The sequence below is a fragment of the Mesoplodon bidens genome, assembly GCF_964165515.1.
Source record: "Mesoplodon bidens genome assembly, chromosome: 6".
Classification (NCBI taxonomy): domain Eukaryota; kingdom Metazoa; phylum Chordata; class Mammalia; order Artiodactyla; family Ziphiidae; genus Mesoplodon; species Mesoplodon bidens.
Window position 1 is genome coordinate 21,943,861 of NC_138162.1, and position 22,481 is coordinate 21,966,341.

At 42.0% G+C, this 22,481-nt stretch overlaps 1 protein-coding gene and 1 pseudogene across 2 annotated transcripts in view; one reads left to right on the forward strand and one right to left on the reverse strand.

Annotated features, from left to right (window-relative positions):
• The window catches only part of GLIPR2 (GLI pathogenesis related 2), a 213,722-nt gene that overhangs the window by 48,082 nt on the left and 143,159 nt on the right, over positions 1-22,481 (forward strand). The window lies entirely within an intron of this gene.
• Positions 12,468-13,535, reverse strand: LOC308618831 (olfactory receptor 13C7-like; annotated as a pseudogene). Its single transcript has one exon. The product of its transcript is annotated as an olfactory receptor 13C7-like (transcript).

Below are 22,481 nucleotides of genomic sequence, written 5' to 3' on the forward strand. Positions count from 1 at the left end.
AGCATTAACTTCTAACCTCATCTCCTTGGAATATTGGTGAACTTCTTAGCCAGAGGTAACTAAGAAATGTTTTTCCTTTGTCCTTTTATGCTATATTTTATTCTTGTGTAATATTCTGGCTCTCTGACCCCATCCTTGGGTTCCGTACAAGCAACTAGCTTATAGGGAGACCTATATGCCTTTGTGTAGAGGATTTCTAGTCTCTTAGTTGCAATTGCTCAGACGCTAAATTCAGAATCCTCATTGATAATATTTCTCTAGCTCCTTCTTTTTTTTTTTTTTAAAGAAGATGTTGGGGGTAGGAGTTTATTAATTAATTAATTTATTTTTGCTATGTTGCATCTTCATTTCTGTGCGAGGGCTGTCTCTAGTTGTGGCAAGCGGGGGCCACTCTTCATCGCAGTGTGCGGACCTCTCACTATTGTGGCCTGTCTTGTTGCAGAGCACAGGCTCCAGACGCGCAGGCTCAGTAGTTATGGCACACGGGCCTAGTTGCTCCGCGGCATGTGGGATCCTCCCAGACCAGGGCTGGAACCCGTGTCCCCTGCATTAGCAGGCAGATTCTCAACCACTGCGCCACCAGGGAAGCCCTCTAGCTCCTTCTTAATTACAATGGGTGTGTGTGTAGGAGTGGGGGCGTGGTGGAAGATGAGTGGTAAGTATTAAGGAGCATCTACTCTGTGCTACATTCTTTGAAACACCCCAAGAAGATACTGTCATTCAAGGTCTATAGATGAAGTAACCAAAGCTCAGAGGAGTGGAAGATTTTCTCTCTGGGGTTGAATGACAGATTGGGATTGAATGATTTTCTCTCTGGGGTTGGATTGCAGGCTCCAATTCTGAGTTCCTTCCACCAAATAGTTGCCTTGATGTCTTGGTGCACAGATTTTTGAAAGCTCCTGTCTCTCCATTACCAGCTTTATATATTCTCTGATCCATCTCTTTGTTCAGCATACCTTTGCTTCACTCATGGTGGAAGAGTTTATGTCAGATGTGTTGTCAGGCGGTTCAGCTCCTGCCCTGAATTGAATCCAGTGTTTCTCAACCTCAGCACTATTGACATTTGGGACTGGATAATTCTTTGTTGTGAGGGGCTGTCCTGTGCATTGTAGGATGTTTAGCAGTAGCATCTCTGGCCTCCACCCACCAGTTGCTAGTAGCACCTACTCCCTGAGTTGTAACAGCTAAAAATGTCTCCAGACATTGCTAAATGTTTCTGGGAGGAGAGGGGTGTGCAGAGTTGCACCCAGCAGAGAGCCATTGACCTAATCCAGGAGACCTCCCTCATTATGCAATCCCGGGTTTCATTGTATTTCCTGTGCAAGCCTATTACCCTCCCCCCAGTCCCTCAGCACATGAGGATGTTTCTGTTTGCTTGAGGCAGGTCCAGTCTGTGTGCCCCGCCATGAACTTCTGCCCCAACTTACCTCACATTCCTCCCAGTGTCTCTCCCAGCTCTTCCAGGAAATGAAAAGTAAACATTATGGTCAGTGTCACAAACAAAATTTGATAGTGACAAGGACATGCTGTGCTGGCAGAAGCCAAGGAAAGTGGCTTCTGTTAGAGAAGCCGTCGTGTCCACTCCCAGCAGACAAATCGGTGCCCACAGAAAGTCGTGCCCATGAACAATGCGGTGTGGGCGTGAGTGATACACAAGATTTGACCTAACTGAGAGCTGCATCCATGGAAATCTTAGTGCCTGTCACGTAGGAGATGCTGAATAAAAGTTGGTTGAACTGAACAGCTAGGAAGACCTTGCACACCAAGACCGGAGCTGTGGGACCTGCCCCTGCCCATGACATGGGTATTCTCTGTGGCTTGAGCAAGTCCCTTCTCCTCCTGAGGTCTCAGTTTCCCCATGTGCATCCTGAGAAGGCTGAATGAGGTGCTTCCCTGGGCATCCCAACTCTGTTGTGGACTATCCCGTGCTGGGAGCAGTCTTTGGTAAAGGTGGCTGCCCACTCCTTTGGGTGTGTGGGGTGTGTGTGTGTGTGTGTGTGTGTGTGTGTGTGTAGGGGAGATAAAGTAGGGCTGTGTCAGGCCTTGGAGGGGACTCAGGATGGAAGAAAACAAAGAGCTCTGGCTCATATAGCCCAGTGAGAGGAGGGAGAGGAGGCCAGCAGGGAGAGGAACGGAAGCTTTCACCTTTGTGGGGCTGTACGTGCAGGTGTGGCTCCTTGGCTTGTCCTGAGGACCTGGCCTGGCTAGTGGTCCCACCTCTACCTGTCTCTGGAGCCAGCAGGTAGCTGAGGAGTGGAGGCAGCTCAGTGTAGTCAAAAAGCCCCTTATATGTTCATACAGCCTTTCTGAGGAGCTGTTTGCCTAGAAAAAGTAAAAACCTGAAAAACCTGCATACCCATCACCTTAGCAATTCCATCTCTGGGATATAATTCTACAGAATCAATGAGAGCAGAGGGCCAATGTCTCACAGTAAAGGCTTTTACGTAGCAATATTTGCAAGTGAAAATAGGAAACAAAATAACTGTCCACCAAGAAATGCCTAAGTAAATTATGCCACTTCATATAATGGAACATAAATTATGTATATTTAATATATAATTAAGGTTATATTTGTGATTTTTTACACCAGAATATTATTCCACTATAATGGTAAATGAAAAGGGAGAATACAAAATTTTACACACTGTTATGATCTCAATTCGGTAAATGATATGTGTGGATTAAAGTTACTGGAAGGAAATTATAGCAAAATCAGTAGGGGAGGGATTCCTCTTTGTACCTCTTCAGTATTACCCCATTTTCTATTAATACAATGGGCACAAGTTACTTGGTATTCAGGGGGAAAATATCTAAGTAATTATGAAAGGAAAGTGAGGAAAACAGAAAGAATTAGCCATAGACTGGAAACCAGATGGACCAGGCTCAGGTCTGCTGACCCTCTGACCCTGAGGAAGACCATTCTTCTGAGAAATCTCTGCAGGAGGGGGATGACGGGAATCCCATCGGCCTCCCTCCCTGGGTTCCTGTGAGGAGGGAGCAGCAAGGGCAGGGCAGGGGCTTGGAAAGTGGTGAGCCCTGGAGAGCATGATGGACGGCCTGGCACTTTCTCTCAGCTGCTCCTCCCTGCTCCAGCATCAGCTGCGGGAAGGTTTCTCAGAGCAGAGGCAGGGGAGGGGAAAGTACATCTTTGGGAAATGCTCTGCAGAAGGCATGGCCAACCACCTCTGTCCCCATCACAGCCCAGCTCTCCCCACCTGTGTCCTGCTTGTGGCCGCCTCTCTGAGTCTCCTGATCCCAGACACAATTCTCAACTCCTCACTGCACCCCAGGACCAGACCCTAGATGCCAGGGAAAGACCCAGACACTCCCCTGCCTGACTTCCTTTACCTCTGAGACCCTCTTTCTTCTTTTTCCCCCTGAATCCTTGTGGGAACTTTAGGCTCTGGTGGGTGTTTCTCTCATGTCCCTCCCAGCTGTGTTGGCTGAGCCCTGGGTATTTCAGTTACAGACTCTTCCTGTACAGGACCTGTCATCCTTGTCTGAGGCTGAGGAATCCCAAGGGTCCATTTTCCCCAGCAGTGAAGGGAGTCCTGAAGCTGCAGCCGTGGACTCCTACAGGGACCCTGCTAGTCCCAGAAGCAATTTAAACTTTGGAATGTTGAGTGTGCACAGGGTGCTGGGGCTCAGCATACTTGGGGGCTCCACATCCCTGCCGTCCGTTGCAGTTAGAGGCAGTGACCGGGACATGGCCAACTGGAGATGGAGAGGCGGGCACAGCAGATGCCGGCTTCCTCCTGAGCCTTCCCCAGGGTCTCAGAGAAGCCAGTGCTCGCTTTAGGGGCCAAGCACACCTTGTCCCCAAGGTGAAGGCCTAGACACCCAGAATGGGGAGGCAGACAGATATCTAACAGCAGCAGCTGCTGCAGAATTAACTACATTCATTGGGCTCCCCCATGTGCCCGTCACTGTGACAAACACTTTACACACATTATGTAAGTTCAGTAAAATCCAGCAATGCATGTATGTTAAGTATCTACTTCCAGTCTTCCCTGGGAGATTGTATTTATTATCGCCCTATTTTTTTATTTGAGGGAACAGACTTTAAAAAGTTAAGTGATTTACCAAAGACCACATCTTGTGAACAGCAGAGATGGGATTTCAATCTCATACATCTAATTCTCTTTATCATTATTGATATCACCACCACCACCATCATCATCATCATCATCATCATCATCATGATTATCATCACTGTTATTTAGTAAGTATTACTTGTACTTGGAACAAAATTTATAAGGTATAGAAGGTATAATAAAATTAAGCCTCTGTCTCCAGTCACCCAGTTCTTCTCCCTCGAGGCAAACAATATTAGCAATTTCTTATATGCTTTTTCTTCAGTGGTGTTCTATGCATATTGTTAAGTAAGAAAGGCAAGATAGTAAGACATTGTGTATTTGTGCTAAATTTGTCTCCAAAATAAAGTTAGCACAAATACACACTATCTTACTGTCTTGCTTTTCCTCACTTAGCAATATACCTTGGAGATATATACCTTGAAGAAAACATATGTAGTACTGCTTCATTCTTTTAAATGTCTGTATATATTCCATTGTAAATATAGATAATCATTTAATTAACCAGTCTGATATTGAAGGACGTTTAGATTTTTCAGTCCTTTCCAATCTTATGCTATTACAATCAGTGCTACAACAAACATCCTTGCATATTTATAATTTAGCACATGTGGTAAAAATATATGTTTTATGTACATTTGTAATTTTTATAGATATTGCCAAATTTACAGGATCTTATCAGTATATGAGAATGTCTGTTTTCCCATACTCTGTCAACATAATATGTTGGTCTTGAGACTTTTTGGTCTTTGCCAAACTGATAGTTGAGAAGTGACATCTCATTGCAGTATTTAAAACTTTTGGTATTTAAAATAATTTAAAATGTGAAATATAGCACATATATGTAAATGCATATGAAAGTATATAAAACACATATTTTAAATTTAAAGAATAATAAAGCAATTGCCACCTAATTTAAGGAGTAGAACATTGCCACATTGCCAGTACCTTGAAATCTGCCTGGGTATTCCTTCCCACTCCCAGCCCTCTCTCTCTCTCCCCTCCCAGAGATAATCACACTCCTTACTTTTGTTATAATCATTTCCTTGCTTTTCCTGAATTTTATCACCTATGGATGCATCTTTAAACAATGTAGTTTAAGTTTTCCTCTTTCTGAACTCTAAAAGTCAAATCACTTGTAGGTGTTCTTTTTGACTTGTTTCTTCATTCAATATTATGTTTGCGAGATTCATTCATGTTTATAAGTGTAGCTAAATTCATTAGTTTGTATTGCTATAGTCCATTATATGACTGTAGCACAGCTTATTTACACGTTCTATTTTGATGGATAATTGGGTTGCTTCCCAACTGAATGCTGCTATAAATATTTTATACTTTTCTCCTGGTACACATATGTCTTCCCAATTGTCCTAGTTGTGTTTATAGCACATCCTTTCTCCACCAGTCTGCAGTACCATCTCTGTCATATATCAAGTCTCCCAACATAAATGGATCTACTTCTCGGATCTCTATTCTTTTCCATTGTTTCGTCTATTCCTGTGTCAATGCTACACTGCCCTAATAAATATTGCTTTATTGTATGTTTTGATTTCCTGTAGGGTAAACCCCTTTATTCCCCCCCTCCAGTACTTCTAATACCTCATGCCTGTTCTTGGTTTTTTGTTCTTTCATATAAATTATTGAACCAGCTTCTTAAATTCTGGGGATTAAAAATTTGGGATTACACTGAATATATAGAGATCAATTGTGGGAGAATTAACATCTCTATAATACTGAATTTTCCTACCCATGAATGAGAAGTATTTCTCTCTTTAATATCATTCAAAACATTTTATAATTTATAATTGTATGCATAAAAGTCTTGGAGCTGTTTTACTAGATTTACCCCTGTGTGGTGGTATTTATATCTTAATATATAAATATCTATATTTACATTTCTTGATATCTTTAAAAATATTTCATAATCCGCTGCTGGAATATAGAAATGCAATTGGGTTTTTTTTTTTTTTTTTTTTTTTTCGGTATGTGGGCCTCTCACTGTTGTGGCCTCTCCCGTTGCGGAGCACAGGCTCCGGACGCGTAGGCTCAGCAGCCATGGCTCACAGGCCCAGCCGCTCCGCAGCATGTGGGATCTTCCCAGACCGGGGCATGAACCCGTGTCCCCTGCATCGGCAGGTGGACTCTCAACCACTGCGCCACCAGGGAAGCCCTGGGTTTTTTTTAAACATTGATTTTGTCTAGGAATCTTGCTGAACTCTCTTTTAAATACTTATATCTCTAAATTATTTTAGATTTCCTATATAGTAGGTAATAATAATATCTGTGAATGATGACAGTTTGTTTTTCTTCCTTCAAAAATGTTAGACTTGTAGTCTTTTTTTCTTGTCGTGCCTCACTGGCTGGGGCTTCCAGTTCAGTGCTGAAAGTTTTTATCATGAATGAGTGTTATTTTTTCAAAAGCTTCTTCCGTTTCACTTGATATAATCATGTGATTTTTTTCCTATTTAGCCTGTCAATATGGTAGATGAATTGACTGATCTTTGAATATTGAACCAGCCTTGTATTCCTGGGAGGAGGGGATCCTCCTTACTGCTGGGTGGGGAGTGGGAATTTCAGCTCCCTACTAGGGCTCTGCTGATTCCCTTCTGCCTGGCAGAGGCAGGAGTGCCTAATACTACTCCCACGATCTCCACTGACACTGTGGGAAGGTGTGGCCTCATTAGCACAGGCACAAGTCCTGACTGTCCTTTAGGCCCCCTCTGATACCACCCAAGTGGGAAGGAGAAGGAGCTTCCCACGTGGTCTCCACTGACACTGTGGGTTGGGGTGGGGACTTGTTACTGCCCAACAGATATAAATATCCCACCTCCCTATCCAGCCTCCTCTGATACCACATTGACAGGGTAGTGGTTGGGTTGCCTTGTCATGGCCTGGTAAGAATGGAAGTCTAGGCTGTCTGCTCAGCCTTTGCTGGTGGAGTGAGGGTGTTGTTGTTGTTTTTTCCTGAGGTGTCTGGCTGGAGTAGAGTGGTTATTGTCAAGACATTTAATTTTTTAAATTAATTAATTAATTAATTTTTGGCTGTGTTAGGTCTTCGTTGCTGCGCGTGGGCTTCCTCTAGTTGCGACGAGTGGCGAACAGGGGCTACTCTTCTTTGCGGTGCACGGGCTGTAGGCGTGAGGGCTTCAGTAGTTGTGGTGCATGGGCTCAGTAGTTGTGGTGCATGGGCTTAGTTGCTCTGAGGCATGTGGGATCTTCCCGGACCAGGGCTTGAACCCGTGTCCCCTGCCTTGGCAGGCGGATTCTTAACCACTGAGCCACCAGGGAAGTCCCAGGACATGGAGTTTTATCAAACACTTTCTACATCTATTGAGATGATCATTTGGTTTTTCTTCTTTAATTTATTAATGTGGTAAATTTTTAATGTTCACCCTATCCATGCTTTTTTGGGATGAATGCAACTTTCTCACAGTGTATTATCTTCTAAGTGTATTACTATATTTGTTTTATTGATTTTTTGTAATTTAGCATTTTGGCATCAATGTTCAGGGAGAGTGCAGGCCTGAAAAGAGTTTATTCCTTCTATTTTATTTGAAAAAGAGCCTGGAATTTGACCAAGACTATTTTTCCGTTTTTTGTATCTCAATTGGGAATTATCTACCATGTAATATAAATATAAGATTGCAGCTGGAGTATGCAGTGGTCAGCAAGAGAGGGTGACTATGTAAAGATGCTTTTACTTTGGGCTTTGTAATTGTCAGGACTTTGTAAGTTTCTAGGTAGAAAACTTACTCCAACCAGCATAATCCCAATACAAACTTTAATGCTCATACAACTGAGAAGTTCAAGGGTGGATTCAGTCTCAAGCACAGCTGGAATTAGGGACTCACCATGTCATTAGGACTCTCTGTCCCTTCATCTGGTTCTTATCTCTACTTGTCTTTTCCTGGCTTCATTTTTAGCAGACTTTCTCACGTGCTATGGAAGAAAGCTGTCAGCAGCCTAATCCACATTTTTCTGTTTGAGTCTCCAGATGAGAACTGAGTCCTGGCCAACACCTTAGACTGCAGCCTTGCAGAGGACTTGCTTGAATTCCTAACTCACAGAAATGGCAAGATTATAAATGTGTATTGTCTGAAGCTACCAAGTGGTGATCTGCTATGCAGCATAGAAAGCTAATACAGGACCCCTTTCTTCTTGCTCCAGTTGAAATATGCTGAGGAATGGTTCTGATTAGTTTGACCTAGGTCACATGCTTTCCCTTAGACTGATTGCTGTGGCCAAGTGTTGGTGTAGTACAATTGGCAGCCCCACTAGAATCACATGAAATGAGTGAGAGGGCAGTTTCCTCCCCAAACAATAGATGCACAGTGAAGATGTAAGTGACCTCTGTGACGGCATCCTTAGGAACTCCAACAATACTGTGACTTAATGTGCTTCTAGCAGAGGTCGTAAATTGCAACCCATAGCCAAAAACGGCTGAGGAACAAATTTTGTTTGGTCCTCATAATACTTATATTGTTGAAGAATTACGGGAAGCACTTAACTCTGCAAACACCAGAGATAAATGTAGAGCCTGCAGCAAAGGGAGCAGCTCTTTGCATTCCCTCCCCACCCGCTTCCTGCATTCCTGTCTGGCAGCAGTTGGCTGGAGCTGAGGAGGAAGAGGCAGTTAGCTCCTGCTTTCCCACCTGGTTCTTCCACCAGGACCTGGTCCTGGTCCTTTCCCACCTGGTCATGTCCACAGGGGACACGTTCCCTCTCCGGCATCTGAAATGCTCTGATTCCTTAAATGCTCTGATTCCTTAAATGCAGTTTGGGTGATTACATTCTGGACACGTTGTCTGTGATCATCTGTGATGTTTGATTTGGTCATATTTTGTGATAACCTTCATTAGATACTATACTCTCTTGAAGGTTTTAGGGATCATCCTAAATTGAGAGAAGTGGTCACCAGTAGTAATCAGGTAGAAATTAATTTGCACATATGACTCCATTTGTCAGTGGTCTGGTTTAAACTCTTTGGTTATCTTCAAAACAAGGGCTGGAGTAAAGACTGGTTTTCTTTGCTTCTGAGAACCTTTGATGAGTGAGCCTTTGTGTTTGCCTCCAAAACCGGGGCTTGGACCTTTTCCCAACAAATAGGATGGACCTGCTCTAGGGATGGGAAAATGGATGGAGCATGGGTCATCCCAACCTGTTAGAAAGGGGGAAAAAGGCTTTGAATGAGGGCACTTGAAGGATACTCTAGACTGCCCTGAGGTTTACATTCAGGGCTTTTCCTCCCTCCAAAATGAAAACATCTTTTTTTTTTTTTTTTTTTGCGGTACGCGGGCCTCTCACTGTTGTGGCCTCTCCTGCCGCGGAGCACAGGCTCCAGACGCGCAGGCCCAGCGGCCATGGCTCACAGGCCCAGCCGCTCTGCGGCATGTGGGATCCTCCCGGACCGGGCACGAACCTGTGTCCCCTGCATCGGCCGGCGGACTCTCAACCACTGCGCCACCAGGGAAGCCCAAAACATCTTTTTAAAATATCTTCTGTTAATGCGTGACCATTGTAAATATATGATGTACTCAAACTTCTTTATGTATTTTCCCTAGGTATTTTAAAGTTGTGACTGGGGTGAATTATATACAACCCCCCTACTGTACTTTCTTACTAGTTGTAGTAGTTTTGCACTTGATTAAACTTTTTTCCTCAGTAAACAACATCTGTTTACTTACTGAATAGTTTTCTTCTTTTCTATATTTTGTTCCTTATTTATTTTTCTGATCTGGTTTAATTAGCTAGAATGATGCAGACATCGAGAGCAGAGGTCCTAATCCAGACATGCATTGTAGGCATGTCACTGGTATTCTGCCATCAAGTATGCTGTTTGCTGTTGTTCTTCATGTCAAGGATGGTTTCTTCTATTCAAGTCCACTACTTTAAAAAGTCAGAAATAGATGCTAGATTTTACCAAATGACTTCTCAACATTTGTGGATGGGATTACTTTTTTTCTTATTTAATCTGTTAACAAAATGGTTGCAGTAATAGATCTCCTAATGTTCCTAATGTTAGAAACCTTGAAATTCCTAAAAAAAAACCCACTGGGTAATGTGTATTATTTGTTTACTGTACAGTGATTTAAATCTACTCAGGTTCACTAAATTAGTTTTTTCATTTGATGAACTTTCTTTGTTCTTTCATAATCCTCTGACTCTTTCAAAGAAAGAATTCTAATACTTGTCTACTGGTATTGACTCGTAAATTTTCAACAATCATGTTAAGACTTTTGTTGCATTTCAGTATCAATGCAATGGATTGTATTTCTAAGAACCCCTTCCCACCATATCCTTTGTAAGATGAGACCTTCAGTGGCCTTTGCTTCTCTTTCTCCATTTCCCAGCTTGATGAAGTCATCTAGAATTGTAACTGGAGCTCCATCATTGCTTTCTTGTCACTGTTTACCTCAACATGATTGCTAATAATTCCTTCATATATTAGTCTTTGCAAATTTGGTATAAGAATTGACTAGACTTCATTGGTCTTATGCATTTCATCATTCTCCACTGTCTCTTCTGTGGCATATCCATCACATCCTTTCATTTATTTATTTTTAACTGTTTGTTGGGAAAATGTTATAAATAAATTTTTTTCCAGGAAGGGATTGCAGGGGTATGTGCTTTCTGTGTTTACACATGACAGCAAGTGTCTTTTTAACCCTCGTATCTGTGCAATGATGAGGGGTATGTAGAACTCGGGACTCACAGCCCATTTCCCTCAGAACTTAATAAACCTTGTTCCACTGATGTCTACATTTAGGGCTGCAGAACAGCTGGCCAATGGCAGTCAGATTCTCATTCCTTCTTAGGAAATGTGCTTTTCTTCTGTGTAAAAGTCTATAGAACTATTTTGGTATATATAGGAACCAAAACTTATCCTTGAATAGTTATCCTAGGTAGGTGTGTCTTTTGCTACAATTCTTATCTGGTGATTAATGAACATTTTGTGAACAAAATATCTAAAACTTCTATTCAGTGAAATGTGTTTTTTTCTCTTTAGTTATTATTTGTCTTTTGTCTGCTCTGTTTTCTCTTCATGTTTTCCATGATGGATCCCCCTGGTCTATCTCCCATGCCTCTCATCTTTTCTCAAATAACTTAAATCTCTTTGTTTTTCTCTCTGAAGTCTAGGAGAGGAATTTAAGTTATTTTTAATTTTAAAGTTCATTTAAAAAAATTGTGCTCCCTACTTTTAAATACTTTCTACTGAATTTTATTTGATCCAGTAAGTGGAATCTTTCCCCTAAGAAAAAGTTCTTATTTCCCAGTTATCTTTTCTCCTAGCTTCTTTTTTCATAGATTTCTCTTGTTTTATTGATTCACTAACCTTTTGAATTCTGCTGAGAAAACCAATGAGAATTTTCTTTAATGCTTTCACCATCTTCCTGCAATAACTCTTTTTCAGCAAAGGCTGATTGTTTCGATTGTTTGTTTCTTCTCTATTGGATTAAAAATTGATATCAACTGTCAGAGGTTTTCTATTCTGCTCATTCTTTAACTAGACTTCTAGATTAATTGCTCTAGGGAGCTGCCTTGGAGCTCCTCACCAGTCATGTAGGTGATTCTTAGATGTCTCCTCCTCCCTCTGAGCATCACCTCCTCTCCCTCTGACTACCGTGTGGCTTTGGGGTTTCTTAGGTAGAAAAGCAAGCGATGGTCACCCCTTGGCTGCACACTCGGTCAAGCCAGGTCAGGTGGTTAATAGAATTCATTTGATTCTCCTCGATACCTCTCAGTTTTGACATTACTCTGATGACCCTTGGAGGCCAAGGATATCTAGGGAAAGAACCCAGGGATGAATAACATTTTCAAAAAAGGGAAAAGAAAAAAGGCCTGAACCTTTGACCTTTGTATCAGTTTCGCCACACCTTACTCTCCTCTCTGCTCCAAAGATGTAAATGATTTTCTGGTGGGGGACTTGGTTAAGGACAAGAGAAAGAGGTTAATTTTGAAGACACAGGAAGAGAACGATTCAAGAAACAGTTTTAAGAATTTAAGTGACAATAAGGAGAAAGAGGCAACGAGGATAAGGATAAAAATATTACTGTTATTTAATAATGGAGTAGGAAGAGTTGACATAGGTGACATAAAAATAAGAACCCTTTCAAATATATTCAAAGGGCGAGCCAAGGAGTAGTTGAATTATGGTCCTACAGACTAGAGCTTTTCATGAGTTAAACAATAAATCTTGAAGAGTTACTTTTCCTTGACATCAGTTTCTTTAGTATGCATCACAGATATAGAGAACTGTAAGGCTTGATCAGCAGAAATATACTTTTGTAGAATCGCCTATAGAATGAGGGGGAAATTCACATTAAATGCTTTCTGTTTGCACAAAGCTCTTGGGTGTAATGAGATTCTGTGTAATTAGATTTACCTACGTAAACTTGCATGAAGTTAGCCCTTCATCTTAACCTCTGAGACCCTCAGGTGAGAGAAACCAGGGAACAGGAACCATCAGGACCCCTCCAGCATCACTGGGTGAAGCGTTTCCGAGTTACCAGGTTCCTCACAGCGGCCTTCGCCTCCTTATTACTCAGGCTGTAGATGATGGGGTTGAGCACCGGGGTCACCACTCCATAGAAGAGGGAGGTGAGCTTGTCTGCAAAATCCTGTTTGTCTGCCCCCAGGGTGTCCTTGGGTTTAGGCTTCCCATACATGAAGAGGATGGTCCTATAGAAGATGACCACAGCTGTTTGGTGGGCAGAGCAGGTGGAGAAGGTCTTTTTCCTCCCCTCAGCTGAGGGGATCTTCAAAATGGTAGCGATGATGAACACGTAGGAGAAAAAGATGAACAGAACTGGGATGTTCAGGAAGACCACATTGGCCACCACCATACTGATTATATTGATGGAGATGTCAGCATAGGCCAACTTCAGGGCAGCCAGGATCTCACAGGTGAAGTGGTTGATGACATTGTCCCCACAGAAGGGTAGTTGCATTGCTAGGGATGTCTGCATCATGACAGTGGTGCTTCCAGCTGCCCAGGAGCTGGCAGCCATGGGCACATAGGCAGCCTTGCTCATGACCTCAGAGTGCCTCAGGGGGTTGCAGATGGCCATATGGTGATCAAACGCCATCATGCCCAGAGGCACACACTCCGTGGCCGCCATGGCAAAGGAGAGGAACATCTGCACAGCACATGCTGAGAAGGGGATGGTTTTCCTGGGGGTCAGGAAGCTGTCAAAGAATGAGGGGGACTGAGGAGGTTGTGTAGCAGATGTCCAGGAAGGAGAGGTTCCTCAGGAAGAAGTGCATGGGCTTGTGTAGGCGGAAGTCAAGGATGGTCACCAGGATGAGGACCTCATTGCCCAGCAGGGTCACCAGGTACATGAGCAGGATGAGCACAAAGAACGTTTTCTCCAGCCTTGAGTGGGCTGAGAGGCCCAGGAGAATGAACCCCAGCAGGGGGGAGGTCCAGTTAGACCTGTCCATGGTGCCTCTGCTCTGTCACCTGCAGGAACTCAAAAAGCCCACTTCATGATTCTCTGATGCCTAAAGTAGCCAGAAAATCAGTGAGGAAACTGGTCCTGCTGAGCAGCTAGACAACAGTTCTAGAAATCTGGTGGGTTCTTTGTGTTGTTCTAAGTAAAATAGAGAAATTGATGAAAATCTACTTTGTGATATTTGTCTGCCCATAGAGGTGTTTGACATGTCACCAGATTGGATTGAATTTTTCTAATCATAATCAAGATTGATATCACACATTTACATCAAGTTATACCATGTGTGGCCAATTAATTTTAATCAATTTTGTGAGAAGTGTTAACATTCCCTTTGTGTGATTTCCCCTGCTTTGGGGTATAGGACTGGTAGAAATAACTGATCTTCTTCATCCTCAATTCCTGGCCATTCCTCTCCAAGTGCTATTCGATATTACCTTCCTCTTCTTTCATAGTTCTCTCTCTTACAATCCCCAGGCCCCTGGGATATTCATTCCTTTTATTCCTTCACTCACCTGCCAAACTCCGTGGAAGAATTTTCCCAAAGAGCTGGCCTTTGCCAACTACTCAGTGCCTGGGAATCATTAAGTCCCTTTTCCTCTTTGGACATCTGGCTCCCTAATACTCACTCTGGAATGGATTATTTTTAAAGGTTTTTCATCCCAGGGACTAAGTGATCTCACAAATTTCTTGTTCTTGGACTTTCTGTCACACCACTAAGATGTCCTTTTCCTTCAAGATCCCCACATGCCACTTAGTCAAAAGGAATGAAGCCAGGAATGGGGCTGGGCCCTCAAAAGTTTATATATATATATATATAATTTTTTAAGTGTTCTCTTACCTTTTTTGTAAATAGATCGATAAAGAAAATCACTTTTCTTTGGGCTGGGAATAGTCTAGAGGCCTAAAATAGCCAATCTGGTCTGAAAGTAGCAGCCATTTCTTGTCTTTGTTCTGTGTTTCAGAAAAATCCACAAAGGACCATACATTGCATTTATGAAGCCATTTAAATCCCACCCTGCTATTGGTATTACTCTAGTCCCTGAAGTGATTTAAAGTTTAGAAATTGAAGTGACAAAATTTAGAAACTTTATACATCTGAGATTATGTCCCCAAGATCCAATTACTCTGAAGTCCCTCCAGAAATACTTTCTTCCCCCTCCCTCCCTTTGTATCCATCCTGCTGAGCTACTGGAAAGCGTTAGAGAAGAAGGGTCATTGTGGTCTTGCCAGAATTAACATGAACCCCCAATCAATTAGAACTCTCAGCAGAGCCCACAATAGATCTGGGAGAATGTGAAACCCACTGCACAGGACAAATCCTTGTAGCACCCCTGGCATTTCAAATTCAGGATCTCAGGGCTGGAAAGAAGCAAGTGACCTAGAAGTTTCCCTCTTGTCTGTGTCCCACTAAATAGATTCGGAGTGCCTACCATAAGCCAGGCTTTCACAGGGTATTGGGAGAGTCATAAATGAATCTGGTCCTGGCTCCTGCCATGAGAGTTTCACAGGTACCGCAGCTGTGGGCTGCTGTAAAAGATCAGTTGTAAAAAAGGTCAGTTGATCACAGAAGTGATGACCTTTTGCTTGAAGTCTTTCTTAGGTGCATGTGTTTTATCCTTTCCAGAGAATAAATTTTTTGCTGGGGTAGGTAAGGGACAGTCGACCAATGTCACGGAATGAGGGAGGGGGTATAGGAACTCTGTTTCTTTTATGTTTTTTTGCCTCATCCTCCTTATTTTAGCAGCACCCCCCTTCATCCCTGGTCCCAGAGGGACCTGGTACAGCGAGTCCTCTGTGCTGTAGGTCTGGTTGTGTCTCAGCTCTCCTAGGTTCTGGCTTAGGATTTGACTCTATCAGATCTGCTGTGGAAATGGCCACTAGTCCATTCACTTTCCAGCCTTCAAAATGTTATCACTGTGATGTCTCCCTTCTTCTCCTTAACCTTGTTGATTTTGTCCATTAAAAACAAAAATTAAACAAAACAAAATCATATTACTGTAGTTTTTGTGGGTTTCAGGAAGGAGCAAAATCAGATGCATGTGTTCAGCCCTCCTTTATGCCTCAGTCCTGATTCCACGCAGTTTCTAACACCCTCTATTATTTTCTTACTTATATTAGTCATTGTTTCTTGTCTGTTTCTCTCCTGATAGAATGTAAACAAGTTTCACAGAGACAGAGATTTTTTTTTTCCTGCATTGTTCGCAGATGTATCCTATGTATAAAAACTGTACCTGGCTCACAGTAGGCACTCAATGAATAGTTGCTGAATGAATTAATAAGTAAATTTGTGACCTACCCTTGTTTTCTTCTTTGCCCCATGTTAGCTCTTCTTTTTTATATTTTATTTTATCTCTATCCCATCTTTTTAATTTCTATTTTTTAATAAATTTATTTATTTTTATTTATTTATTATTTTTGGCTGTGTTGGGTCTTCATTGCTGCACGCAGGCTTTCTCTAGTTGCGGCGAGCGGGGGCTACTTTTTGTTGTGGTGTGCATGCTTCTCTTGTGGAGCATGGGCTCTAGAGCACGGGCTTCAGTAGATGCGGCGTATGGGCTCAGTAGTTGTGGCTCGTGAGCTCTAGTGCACAGGCTCAGTAGTTGTGGCACACGGGCTTAGTTGCTCCACAGCACGTGGGATCTTCCCGGAGCAGGGTTTGAACCCGTGTCCCCTGCATTGGCAGGCAGATTCTTAACTACTGTGCCACCAGGGAAACCCTTTAATTTCTATTTTTATAAGCATTTTATAATGTACATAACATATTTGTACATAACATCTATACATTTATAAATGAATAAACAAACATGCAGTGTAAATTGTAAGAAAACATGACTTCAAGACCTAGGAGACCATTGACCCCCTGTGACTCAGCTTCAGCTCCCACAGGCCAGGCCTCTCCTCACTACCCGCTTTCTTTGTGTTACTCTGGTTTCTCCTTCCTGTCCTTCCTTCCTTACACCAGCTGCTGACTCTGTCCTGGTGTTTTGAGTTCAAGCTCCTAAGAGACAGAACTAAGGGGTTTGGTTACTCATCATCCAGTATCAGCCACCAGACAGCCCATATGCTGACTGCCCCTGAGACAGGGGTCCACTGGTCAGTCAGGTGAGTCCTGTGGCCAGGGCACCTCGTGGTACAAAGCATGGAAACAATGTAAGGGACCTCCTCAGAAGGAGACTGTGATACTTCCTGGAATGAAGCAGCGAATCAGGCAAATATTGTTTAGACGATCCAGCGTTCAGACATGAGAAATTATACACTTACTTCTCCCCTGAGTGCTTGCTGCATGAGTGGGCTCCCCTCCATGAAGGGGCAGTGCTTTGGCCCCTCTCCCTTCCACCCCTTCCCTTCTCCCTCTTCAGGGAAGTTCTGTCTCTCTGACCTTTATAGCACCTGATTCCAGCCCTGGTATTATCTCAAAATGGTGGTGGTTCTTTTCCACCTTTACAGAGAATGTGCTGTTACTCATGGCTCCCAACAGAATCTGAAAGTGTTTCGAGCAGGGATCTGGTTACAGACCTTATGAATTTCGTGGGGTGTCACGTCCACATTTGTCCTTAGAAAGCCACAATAAACAGATGCTTCCCAGGAAATGCTGGGGTTGGTGGAGTTCAGACTACCCCTTTGGTCCAATTATCTATGGCAAACTCACATTTACACACATACACACAAATACACTTGTAGAAAGGAGATTTCTGACACACAAAGCTTTGTCTTGGCCAATTAAAACCCAGTATCCCCTTGGCTGGTCTGTCTGAGCCTTCCCTAGACAATGAGGAATAATGAGGAGAAGCATTTTCTGCAATACCTCAAATTTCAATGCCCTGAGACCCTACACACTGAGTTAGTAAGAAGCCTAACCCTGGGCTACTCAGTGTGACAGCGGGCAGCGTCGGCATCACCTGGGAACTTGTTAATGCAGATTCCTGGGCCTTTCCCGGGACCTACTAAATCAATCTCTGTGGGTGGGGCCCAGCAGCCTGCACATGCACCTATATGTGTGTGCGTGTGTGCCTATGTGTTTCCAGTCTGTGTTTTAACAATTCCTCTAGGTGATTCTGATGCATGCTACTGTCTGAGAAGCACTGGTCTATCTAGACTTTTCCTAGGATTGGGGTCCCAGTTATTCCTTCTAAGGAATCCAAGAGGAAGGAGGGTGTTTTTTTATGCAGGATCAGAACAGCTGCCTGTAATTCCTCTGATCTGGAGACAACTGCTCTTCCAGTCCTTGCTTGCCCCTAACTCTTGACTTTTGACCCTTGACTGTCCACACTCCTGCTGACCTCCTCTGGGTCACTGGTCTCTGTGGCCTTACTCTCTCCTCTGCCAGCAGCGAACCTCATTCCTATCCTCAGAATCCACTTGCTCAGAGGTTTCTCATGACAGAGTGGATGGGTCCCTAGTGGCCCAGAGGTCAAGGAAACCATGTAGATATTATGAATTTGCATTTCCGGGGGCCCCCAACAATCTCCCATGGCAGTACAGTTAGACTTGTATCTACAGACAGCAGAGCACTGCTAGCATCTCCAGGCTTCCAGCCACTCTCCCTAAGTGATGGGTGAGCTGATGAGTCTCCAGTTCAGACATTTCCCCCATCTCTAGCTGGAAGTTCCTCAAACACACTATACTCCAAAATGAATTCATCTTCTCCCCAAAAACCAACAACTTGGTTGATATTCTCCACTTTGGTGGTGTCACCATCACCCACCCATCATTTGAGCTAGAAATATTGATTCTATCCTCTTTCCCCCTGCTATATCCAACCAAAATCTCCTATTGTATTTTGTACTTACCAAACCTTTCTTGAATCTCCCCATCTTCACCACTCAATCACTCAAGTCAATGTTCATCTTTGTTTGCCTGAAGTGCTTCCCTGTCTCTCTATTTTTTATTATTATTATTTTTATTAGTTTCTGCTTTATAACAAGGTGAATCAGTCATACATATACATCTGTTCCCCCATCCCTTCCCTCTTGCGTCTCCCTCCCTCCCACCCTCCCTATCCCACCCCTCCAGGCGGTCACAAAGCACCGAGCTGATCTCCCTGTGCTACGCAGCTGCTTCCCACTATCTATCTACCTTACATTTGGTAGTGTATATATGTCCATGCCTCTCTTTCGCTTTGTCACAGCTTACCCTTCCCCCTCCCCATATCCTCAAGTCCATTCTCAAGTAGGTCTGTGTCTTTATTCCTGTTTTACCCCTAGGTTCTTCATGACATTTTTTTTCTTAGATTCCATATATATGTGTTAGCATACGGTATTTGTCTTTCTCTTTCTGACTTACTTCACTCTGTATGACAGACTCTAGGTCTATCCACCTCATTACAAATAGCTCAGTTTCGTTTCTTTTTATGGCTGAGTAATATTCCATTGTATATATGTGCCACATCTTCTTTATCCATTCATCGGATGATGGACACTTAGGTTGTTTCCATCTCTGGGCTATTGTGAATAGAGCTGCAATGAACATTTTGGTACATGTCTCTTTTTGAATTATGGTTTTCTCAGGGTATATGCCTAGTAGTGGGATTGCTGGGTCATATGGTAGTTCTATTTTTAGTTTTTTAACGAACCTTCATACTGTTCTCCATAGTGGCTGTACCAATTCACATTCCCACCAGCAGTGCAAGAGTGTTCCCTTTTCTCCACACCCTCTCCAGCATTTATTGTTTCTAGATTTCTTGATGATGGCCATTCTGACTGGTGTGAGATGATACCTCACTGTAGTTTTGATTTGCATTTCTCTAATGATTAATGATGTTGAGCATTCTTTCATGTGTTTGTTGGCAGTCTGTATATCTTCTTTGGAGAAATGCCTATTTAAGTCTTCTGCCCATTTTTGGATTGGGTTGTTTGTTTTTTTGCTATTGAGCTGCATGAGCTGCTTATAAATTTTGGAGATTACTCCTTTGTCAGTTGCTTCATTTGCAAATATTTTCTCCCATTCTGAGGGTTGTCTTTTGGTCTTGTTTATGGTTTCCTTTGATGTGCAAAAGCTTTGAAGTTTCATTAGGTCCCATTTGTTTATCTTTGTTTTTATTTCCATTTCTCTAGGAGGTGGGTCCAAAAGGATCTTGCTGTGATTTATGTCATAGAGTGTTCTGCCTATGTTCTCCTCTAAGAGTTTGATAGTTTCTGGCCTTACATTTAGGTCTTTAATCCATTTTGAGCTTATTTTTGTGGATGGTGTTAGGGAATGATCTAATCTCATACTTTTACATGTCCCTGTCCAGTTTTCCCAGCACCACTTATCGAAGAGGCTGTCCTTTCTCCACTGTACATTCCTGCCTCCTTTATCAAAGATAAGTTGACCATATGTGCGTGGGTTTATCTCTGGGCTTTCTATCCTGTTCCATTGATCTATCTTTCTGTTTTTGTGCCAGTACCACACTGTCTTGATTACTGTAGCTTTGTAGTATAGTCTGAAGTCAGGGAACCTGATTCCTCCAGCTCCGTTTTTCGTTCTCAAGATTGCTTTGGCTATTCGGGGTCTTTTGTTTTTCCAAACAAATTTTGAAATTTTTTGTTCTAGTTCTGTGAAAAATGCCAGTGGTAGTTTGATAGGGATTGCATTGAATCTGTAGATTGCTTTGGGTAGTAGAGTCATTTTCACAATATTGATTCTTCCAATCCAGAAGCATGGTACATCTCTCCATCTATTTGTATCATCTTTAATTTCTTTCATCAGTGTCTTATAATTTTCTGCATACAGGTCTTTTGTCTCCTTAGGTAGGTTTATTCCTAGATATTTTATTCTTTTTGTTGCAATGGTAAATGGGAGTGTTTTCTTGATTTCACTTTCAGATTTTTCATCATTAGTGTACAGGAATGCCAGAGATTTCTGTGCATTAATTTTGTATCCTGCTACTTTACCAAATTCATTGATTAGCTCTAGTAGTTTTCTGGTAGCATCTTTAGGATTCTCTATGTATAGTATCATGTCATCTGCAAACAGTGACAGCTTTACTTCTTCTTTTCCAATTTGGATTCCTTTTATTTCCTTTTCTTCTCTGATTGCTGTAGCTAAAACTTCCAAAACTAAGTTGAATAAGAGTGGTGAGAGTGGGCAGCCTTGTCTTATTCCTGATCTTAGTGGAAATGGTTTCAGTTTTTCACCATTGAGGACGATGTTGGCTGTGGGTTTGTCATATATGGCCTTTATTATGTTGAGGAAAGTTCCCTCTATGCCTACTTTTTGCAGGGTTTTTATCATAAATGGGTGTTGAATTTTGTCGAAAGCTTTCTCTGCATCTATTGAGATGATCATATGGTTTTTCTCCTTCAATTTGTTAATATGGTGTATCACATTGATTGATTTGTGTATATTGAAGAATCCTTGCATTCGTGGGATAAACCCCACTTGATCATGGTGTATGATCCTTTTATTGTGCTGTTGGATTCTGTTTGCTAGTATTTTGTTGAGGATTTTTGCATCTCTGTTCATCAGTGATATTGGCCTGTAGTTTTCTTTCTTTGTGACATCCTTGCCTGGTTTTGGTATCAAGGTGATGGCGGCCTCGTAGAATGAGTTTGGGAGTGCTCCTCCCTCTGCTATATTTTGAAAGAGTTTGAGAAGGATGGGTGTTAGCTCTTCTCTAAATGTTTGATAGAATTCGCCTGTGAAGCCATCTGGTCCTGGGCTTTTGTTTGTTGGAAGATTTTTAATCACAGTTTCAATTTCAGTGCTTGTGATTGGTCTATTCATATTTTCTATTTCTTCCTGATTCAGTCTTGGCAGGTTGTGCATTTCTAAGAATTTGTCCATTTCTTCCAGGTTGTCCATTTTATTGGCATAGAGTTGCTTGTAGTAATCTCTCATGATCTTTTGTATTTCTGCAGTGTCAGTTGTTACTTCTCCTTTTTCATTTCTAATTCTATTGATTTGAGTCTTCTCCCTTTTTTTCTTGATGAGTCTGGCTAATGGTTTATCAATTTTGTTTATCTTCTCAAAGAACCAGCTTTTAGTTTTATTGATCTTTGCTATCGTTTCCTTCATTTCTTTTTCATTTATTTCTGATCTGATCTTTATGATTTCTTTCCTTCTGCTAACTTTGGGGGGTTTTTGTTCTTCTTTCTCTAATTGCTTTAGGTGCAGGGTCAGGTTGTTTACTCGAGATGTTTCCTGTTTCTTAAGGTGGGATTGTATTGCTATAAACTTCCCCCTTAGAACTGCTTTTGCTGCGTCCCATAGGTTTTGGGTCGTCGTGTCTCCATTGTCATTTGTTTCTAGGTATTTTTTTATTTTCTCTTTGATTTCTTCAGTGATCACTTCGTTATTGAGTAGTGTATTGTTTAGCCTCCATGTGTTTGTATTTTTTACAGATCTTTTCCTGTAATTGATGTCTAGTCTCATAGCATTGTGGTCGGAAAAGATACTTGATACAATTTCAATTTTCTTAAATTTACCAAGGCTTGATTTGTGACCCAAGATATGATCTATCCTGGAGAATGTTCCATGAGCACTTGAGAAAAATGTGTATTCTGTTGTTTTTGGATGGAATGTCCTATAAATATCAGTTAAGTCCATCTTGTTTAATGTATCATTTAAAGCTTGTGTTTCCTTATTTATTTTCATTTTGAATGATCTGTCCATTGGTGAAAGTGGGGTGTTAAAGTCCCCTACTATGAGTGTGTTACTGTTGATTTCCCCTTTTATGGCTGTTAGTATTTGCCTTATGTATTGAGGTGCTCCTATGTTGGGTGCATAAATATTTACAATTGTTATATCTTCTTCTTGGATCGATCCCTTTATCATTATGTAGTGTCCTTCCTTTGTCTCTTCTAATAGTCTTTATTTTAAAGTCTATTTTGTCTGATATAAGAATTGCTACTTCAGCTTTCTTTTGATTTCCATTTGCATGGAATATCTTTTTCCATCCCCTTACTTTCAGTCTGTATGTGTCTCTAGGTCTGAAGTGGGTCTCTTGTAGACAGCA